This window comes from Coptis chinensis, chromosome 8, assembly GCF_015680905.1.
Source record: "Coptis chinensis isolate HL-2020 chromosome 8, ASM1568090v1, whole genome shotgun sequence".
Classification (NCBI taxonomy): domain Eukaryota; kingdom Viridiplantae; phylum Streptophyta; class Magnoliopsida; order Ranunculales; family Ranunculaceae; genus Coptis; species Coptis chinensis.
Window position 1 is genome coordinate 45743021 of NC_141463.1, and position 9218 is coordinate 45752238.

Below are 9218 nucleotides of genomic sequence, written 5' to 3' on the forward strand. Positions count from 1 at the left end.
TTGGAGTAAAGAAATTGAAGAGAATGTTGATAGGAATGTGACGATTGCGTTTGATGTTTGTATGTTTCGGCGATTTTTGAGACCTTTATTACCAACTAGTGGAGATGACAAGACTAATCAGTCTATTGATCACTGTTCTAAAAATCGGTCTAGGCGAAGACTAATCAGTCTATTGATCACTGTTCTAAAAATCAATCTAGGCGACCGCCTAGACGGTCTCTAGGCGCTAGGCGGTGCTTGACCGACTCGCCTAGGCCCAAATCGTTTAAAAAATCGGTGGACCGACTAGATGGGCTCTAGGCGGTCTAGTCAAGTTTTTTTTTTTTTTTTTTGAATGATTAAATGTCGAAAATTAAAGGCCCGTGTAGGCTTAAGATTTGAATGAGTTTAAAAGACTAAAGTCTAATGTAAATTATATGCCACTATAACAAAGAGTATGTTTTTATATGAAGTCGATATTCTTAAACTATTATGCATTTTTGTAATAAGTATCTTTGTTTGTAGTTATTTTTTGAGTTATGGTAAATGATTTTCTTCATTTCTTATAATATAGGTGTGTATTACTATATATATTAGGAAAAAAAACCGTATAACACCTAGCCCGTCTAGGCGCTCTCCCACGGCCCGACTACCGCCTAGCGTTTTTTAGAACACTGCTATTGATACAACATACAAGAAGAGAGTTATGTAGTGTTGAAAAGCCTTTTTCGATAATAGTTCCGTTAGATTACTTGCGTAAGTATCATCTAACGGATGATCGATTGTCTAAGATGATTAGCCATGAGAACTGGGATGATATCAAGGAAGAGCTATTATGTAGTGTTAATACAACTCTTGCGGATGTGGAGTCTGAATATGAGAAGTGTAATAATATGACCAAGTTAACGATTACTTACTACTTAGGGGTTACATATACTCATGTTGTAGAGGAAAAAGAGTTCAATGAAGGGATAATGAAGTTTCAATGTGTTGAAGAAAATTGGAATATAATTTCTGCAGCAAGAACAAATAGTGAATATAAAGAAGGCTGGCTGAGGCACAAATCGAAATGCTTTCTTTAAGGTTGTTTCGCGTCTGTTCCTCTTTATACAGACAAAGTGCGTCAACCTCCAGGATACAACAGCCAGTTATACTTTCATTTGTTTACTGCAGATAAACCAAAGAAGAAAATGAAGAACCACGATACTGATCTTATGATTGCCCAAAACGTAGTTTAGAAAGTAGTTGGTTTTTTCTCTCATACTATAGGTTGCTGTGGTGGAGGAGTTTTTACAGAGAAAAAATGTAGAGCACTTAGTAGATCCGAATTGTAGGAAACTACTTCAGTTTCCCTATAAGGATTGGATTCTACAAGTCCATCACGTTTCTGTTTCCCAATCCATATCTAATTATGTTTCCAAACTTATTCGGAAACAATTTAAGGAAAATGGTTTACCAAAAAGAAGATAAAGGATCAAAGAGAGCCCAAGCCACAAGCCCGAGCCCGGCTTGGTTTGGCGCGCGTGTGTGTGGCTTTGTGTGAGTCGTCCCTCCTAACCCAAAAGCCTTTGTACCCTAAGGGAATGCCCTTAGTATGGGACTTTCACTTATAAACATTACTCACTAGTGTTTCCTCTCCAATGTGGGACTAAAGTTCTCTACTTAAACAACTATCCCACAAAGAGGTCAAGGGATCAAACCACCACAAAGTCACTCCAAACATAACCACTTGTTTTGTTAAAAATAACTTAACAATCCGCCACTTATTTTTGATAAAAACAAAATAGAAAATATACTTAAGGGCAATCAATATCAGTATCAATATGTTATGCATAGATGAAGGTGTTCAAGACTTAAACCTTTACGTAGTGAAAATTACTCAAAGTATAAGAGTCATAAGTGACTAAGTCTTAAACTTAGGTCTTGAGTATACAATAAGTTATAATCACGCACAACATATCCAGTATGTGTTCTCTTTTCATGTTTTGCACATTAAAGGCCCCTGTGCTCTCTTCCTGGATTCGTGAATGATCTAGAGAATCAGCCCTCATTCTCATAGAAAGCGGCCTCTACTTTCACATTCACTAGGTGAGTCTATCAAGAGTGCTCATGTAGATATGCACTCTGCCCATAAGGACCATAGAACTTCATTAAGAGTATATATTGGAACGTTGCGATGAAAATATTATTATGATCAAAGGGATTATTGCCATTCATGCGAACTCAAGCCTCACTTTGGGTAGGCATAAATATGGTTCCTCACTTTGGCTCACTTTGGTCAGTAATGGGTATGTTCTCTGTAGTCAATGGTGGTCGGCAGTTATATAAAATTTTGAAAGTACTGCATCTAGATAAAAGTTTGGAAATAGCTTCTGACGCCAATTTTATTTTCCTGATTGTTATGCTATGATGGTTATGTGAAGTAGTAGATACCAAAACCAATGTTTTAAATTTGACTCAAGCTAAGTTGGATATGTCAGCGAATAGATTTTCTAGTGCAAGGGTTTGGTTTTATCTCTTGATGGTCTGTACAACTTTGTTTGGTGGTTGGAAGTGTTTTGTGCTACTGACATGCTCTATATGGGTTCCATGGGTTGTTAGAGGATGATAGTGATAGAGTTATATACTAAAACATTACTTTTGTATTAACTCTAATTCTTTATATTTTGAATGAGAATCATATGGGTAAATGTTATACATATTATATATGTTATTAGTTATATGCATGCGCCTAATACTTTATGTTGTAGATGATATGGTGTGTGGTGACACATAGAAGATCATATCATCAGTACCTTATAAAGTATAAGTAAACGTTCACAACCTAGATGGATTTGGACAAACCATTGGTATGGTTGTAGTATAATCTGGTATTAGTCTATCTTGACTACAAGATTACACTAGTACACTTTGTGTGTATTGAACAGGACCAAGTGAGGTTGTTTCACTTTATACTGACTATATAAGAGAACAAACACCTCTGTTATTATGGATGCTTGTCCTCTTAATCCGGATATAATAACGGGCACTTACGTGCATTGTACATTGCTTTAAATCATCAATGAGTGAGATTCATTTGTGAATCAACAAACTTGATGGATTGGGTAATGACATTGTATGTAAGGTGTGCTGTTGATTATAGAAGGAATCCGTGACCCGCAGGAAGTCGGGTTGATGATGTCCCCTTGAGGAGCTCATAAGAATTGTCATGTAAACCCTGCAGGTGGATTTAATCCGACATGACAATGAGGTTGAGTGGTACTACTCAAGGACATAAGAAGTTAATTAATGTAGTTGTCAGTAACTTGACTTAATCAACGGGCATTTGATATCTTAACACGGGGAGATCAACAAGCATATAATATGGCGCCCATACACCGAATTTGGGATTAGGGCGGTAGTGCAATAATGGCCTTTAGTGGAATAAACCATTTGTTGATAGACTTGGGCCGTGTGTTCTGGGCGAACATAGGAAGCCCAAGCCTATCAGGTGACCTAACCCTAATTTCTCCTCATGGTCTCTGTTGTAGCCTATATAAAGAAACCCTTTTCTTTCTTGGCCGACATCAATTCAGAGATTGCTCAAGAGAGGCAAAGAGAGAAAGAAAGGGCTGGTAGATCGTTGCCCACACAACGTCCATTCCAAGGATATGAATACAACAGAAGATCAAGAGGTTGCTGATTCAAAGAGCTTGGATTCTCAGAGATATTACAGCTGTTCAAAGGTATGATCCTAACTGATAATGGAAAAATGAATAGTTTTACCTACGAATAAATGATGAATCTAAACGCAAGTAAAACTAAAACTAATTCATATTGTGTATATTTAAGATTTTCTACTCTCGATTCCATCGAAATAGAGTTAGAGTAAAAGATTCGTTCCACTCCTAGTTCTTTAGAATTTGAGTTTCCTAAGATTATCAATTTATCCAAAGTCAATGAGAGATTTACGAATTTATACTATGATGTAAATTATACTAACAAACTATGAATTTATACGACTACGGAATACTAAATTGATACTAGATAAAGAATTAGGGGGGGGGATTGATTCTACCTTAACTCAACTTAATTTATTAATGAAGAATTGTCGTAATCCGAATTAAACTGCTTTCGCATAACAATTGGTTATTCCTAATCCCTAGTTGTTCATGGTAATCTCTACCAACTAACATCTAGCATGTGAAACAATCAAACCCATTCTCATGGTGAACTAATTGTTTTCTAGAATGGAATGGAAAATTATGACTATTCTATGCTAACAACAATCAAGCTTTCATTAACAACAATCAAAACAATCAAACCCATTCTTTCTAATTGGAATGGGCTATTCCTAACAACAATCAAGCCCCTCTAATGGAGGTTTAGCCTAGAGTCATTAAACTATCATTTCTAATTAAATTTAAAAAAGACATCATATAAAGATTATAACTTTGCTTATTTCCACTCGAATGGAAATCTAAAATTGCTAGATTTAATTGAAACTAATAATGATAAATAACTAAATCTATGAATTGAAACTATAATGATTTAATGAAAATGAAACTAGATTATCAAGAACTAATTAACTTTATTGATCTAATGAATAGCAATAACAATAATTCAATAACTGAATTTAAAACAAGGTAAAATGAAAACTAATTAATTAATGGAGTCTAAATCTAGATCTCAAAACTATTCTCTAATGGCTATCTTCTACCCTAAGCTAAAAAAATACCTAAGAGCTAAGTCTTCTATCTTAAAATGGAGGAGACCAGATCCACATTTTCGTGCATGGGCTGAGGAGCCATGTTTCGGGCCGAAAAATCGAGCCCAAAACCCAATTTCTTCAGTCCACATAGGCCTTTCTAGCTGATTTGACTTCCATAGGATTTTTGTCCACTTTTGCTCCTCTGAATGGGACAAGGTTTGGACCATTGGAAAGCTGATTCCAAGCTGGTCGTTTTGACATAAGGTAGGCCCAATTCCAAGGTCTGAGCCCAAAGATACGGTCTTCAGAAGTTCTACTAACTTTTGTGTGTTGTTTCTGCCCGCGTTGACTTTGCCTTTTCAGCCTTGACCGGGCTTTACAAAGGCTTTTTCTCCTTGAATCATGACCTTTAATCACAGAACTTCTTAGCAACCAACCCTTGCTCCTTTATCTCGCCAAAGCGACACATTTCTGCACATAATTGATTTCAATGCCTGAAATACATAAAAGCACGTAATCAGCATTAACTCTTATTTATTACTCGCATAATTGGTATAAAAATATTATTGTTAAGGGGTTAAAACTACAGTTTTGGGCTCTTATCAAACCACCCCCAAACAGCATTTTGCTTGTCCTCAAGCAAATATGAGAAATTAGAATAAGTGACCAAAAATGGCGTTCTAACTACTCGTTTAGCGAGTGACATTGCATTGACCATATGCAACAAGGCCTTAAACCACTAGGATTTCCCTAGTGGACGAGTTATAGCCTCGTGAGAGTTTTCCAGTGAAGGTACTCACAAACTTCATCTATACTACAACGACTAAGAAATAAAACTATTGTTTCCTTATTTATGCTCCCAATTATCTATAGATCTCACTAGCAATGATATAGAATAATCAAGTCGAAACCTAAGCTAATATATGCATAATAATCAATCATCTATGAATAAACATATATACAATGAGTAATACTATGAAATGCACTAGTAGGTTTGTTTATGAAAACTCGAAATAGCGTCCTTAAGTAGGTCCTTACATAAATGTCAAGACAAAAACCACTCTAATTTTTCCGCTCAAGTTTCGCTACTCCAGTATGCAGTGGGCACACTTTACCTTACAATCTCAATGATACACAAGGAAGCCGGAGTTGATCAAACATATCTGTTACTTACTATCACACTAACCTATTTCTAATTGAGCTAGAGGTCTTTATTAGGTGTTGCGGGGATTAGGAGATGGTTTAAGAAGGAAGGAAATGGATATTCAAAAAGGACAAGTCTGAGATAATAGAGTCTTCATGTTATGTAACTAGAGAAAACTTTGTTTTTTCTTTGGCTTTTGACTCCTTTGATTCTATTTTTGGAGTTCTAACTCTTTATTTTATTTTATTTATTTATTATTATTTTTTTTGGATGGAAACTTTTTTTTCTTATCTGAAGCGACTAACAAATTCTTGATTTCAAAGGTCTTTCTCTTTTCTATTCTTCATCTCTATTCTCAGACTCATTCAAAGAATGGGTAGGCTGATTTATTTATTTATTTATTTATTTTATTTATTTATTTTTTGTAACAGGTTAAAGGATTTGCAGTTTATGAAAGGCTAAAGAAAGGCTAAAAGGGGCGACTAGCGGAAAATAATTTCATAGGTTTGAATTTTTGGCTATATCGATCCAAAGAGGGCCTAAACTCTCGCTTAGGATATGGTATAGTGACCAAGCAAGTGGACGTGTGATTTCTCTATCCAGATTTTACTTCTCCCTTGTGTCATTTCTCAAATGTTTCACTCATATAAGGCTTTAGGCTATATTCTCACAGGATTTGTAGAATAAGTACTCTAGGCTAGATTTCAGAAACTTACTGCCAACAATCATAGATACTCATGTAATATATTTATAGATAGATGCAAAGATTATTACCTACATATTAACCTAAATTTCTAAAAACTATTCTAATGCAAAAGCTACGTGAGACTTCTAGATTATTAAAAGCATAGAGGAGGAAAACAATACCAATATTCCTAAGTGTACAACATACTTTTTATTTATATTTTTGAATTTTTAAAAATTTGGAAATTTTAACAAGAAAACAAATGCATATTATACATATCTATATCCTAACAGATGCCTTAATTACACGTGTTTCTATACCCCAAACAAGAATCATGCTTTGTCCTCAAAGTATTTAAATAAAAAGGATAGAGAAATACCATGGAGACACGTGAAATTCTGGAACATCTGCAAAACAAGGTTAAAACATACTAATATAGAAAAAGAAAAACAGACACAACTTTATATGAGTTCCACCCGTTATGGGGTTAACAAGAATCAAATTGCTTGGGATATAAGCAGACACTAACTGAAACTAAAAACGAAGTGTCATCCTCCTCCTCCTCAATAAAGAAATGAGGTTCCTTCGCATCCTGCCACGCCATGGTGATTTTCTAGGCTTCACGCCATTTATCATCTACAATCGCTAACCTGTTTAGCGCCACTTGGTCTGATGGGGTGTAGGGGGCAACCCAATGAGGTTGCACCTGCCATCCTAGCTAAGTCATAGCACGGAAAGATCGAATAATACAATTGGTGGGTCTCACAATGTCGATCCCAACCCAATCTGTGAAATGGGCACAAAAGACAGGGAAGAAACATAGCATAATACGACAAACTAACACAGGCATAAGAAGGTACTTATGCCTCATACTCTGGGCTCATGCTAAACTAGACATTAATGTCTTGGGAAAGTCATATAGCAGGCGTCCCTCAGCTAGAGCAAGGAAAACGTCGCAAGTGGCGTCATTCGCAGAAGAAAAATGCCACTCCCCTAATATGTTTAGCATGATAAAGAACATGACAGTGCCGACGTTAAGGGACAAGCTACCAAGGGCTACGCTATATGTTCCTTGGTCTTCCATACGAAAAATGCCAGCCCCATAATTCTCATGCAAAAGCTCATAGTTGTAGGCAGAGAAATTATCCACTAGGTAGCCCCATGGGTCTTGAATCTTAGCAGGCATCGGAAGGTCAACAACAAAAGCCAACAAGAACTTAGTTATTTCCATTAGTTCGTCATCAATGTTGATGGATAACACGTGTTCTCCGTCCATCCGATAAAAGAAATTACAATGGTCATAAAAATATGAGGTAAGTGTAGGAGAATACAGTTCATCAGAACTTACCATTAAAGATTGCCATCCTACTTGTATGATTATTTCGCGGAACCACGCGCCATAGGTGTCACTTTGGAACAAGTCTTCAAAAGACTGCTCCGATATTATATGAGGGGATGTCATCACCAAACTACTCTCTAGAATAGTTGCAAATGATCCTGGAACAACCCACAAAAAGTCAGAATTTTTTCGTTCCCACGGGTGGTATGGCGGTGGCTCCGCAGAAATTTGACTTATATAGTGTTTTGGTCTTGGGAGGGTGTGGTCAAGGCTCAAGGGAAAACTAGACTTCTGAGTGATTTGAATGCTGGTGGCGCTTCCATCGAAGCCTTGGCAGGCGCTCGAAAGCGGAATTTTAGTGTGAAGTGTGAAAAAAAAAGGAAGGAAAATTGGGAGTGAAAGGTGAGAGATGAAAGTGAGAGATGTGAGTTTTGTGTGGAGAATGAATGTAGTTTATATAGGTTTTGAGTTTCCAAAACGAATCGGGAAGTTGCCAAAAAGTTTTAAGGTAATTGCCGGAAACAAAAAATTTCCAAAACTGAAAACGGAAACAACCCATATTCTTGATTCTAAAACAAACCTAATATCTTTTAGATTAAATTTAAAATAGTAACTTCTAAGCTCCTTAAGATTTCATTCTACCATAACATCTAATCATAGGTATGCTAATATCGGCAATATTCTCAACAATCACTCCAAAACAATTTCTAAAATTGAGTATCATATAAAAATCATGCTAGAATAAATAATACCACCCCCAAACAATTCGGGAAGGTGGGATTAACAATAAAATCAACGCACAATTTGAAAAGAACCAAATTAAATTAAAATTAAAATACAATTAACTACCGAATTCAAATTTAACTACGGAATTCAAAATTTAACATCCGAACTAATAAAAACAAATAAAAACATAAAAGGAACAATAAAAACAACATCTAATCCATAAACTCTCTAGAACATCCGCTACTGGTGGGAGATAGAACATGAGAAGAGGATTTGGCCTGAGTTCCTGATGGCCCCGAGCCATCCGCCCTTTGGCGACGACGCTCGTGCCTCACAAACGCCTCCTCCTCAGAAGAACCCCCGTGGGGGTGGGAAGCGTTCAAGCATATCTTCTTTGAACTTGCGCTGTGCTTCTATCTCGGCCTTCATCTCTGTATAAATAATTGCATTTGAATGCAATTTTATCATAATATAAACAAATTTTGTGACAGCTATAAAAGACAGCATGATCTTAGTGATCAATACCGGAAGGGGCGCAAAGCTCTTTCCAACTCCTCTAATCACATTTAATATAAACTCGAGGATGTAGAAATTATATTTCTTCATTTGCAATATCCAGAGAACGTGCAGACATGTCAGACCGATGTCGCTGACT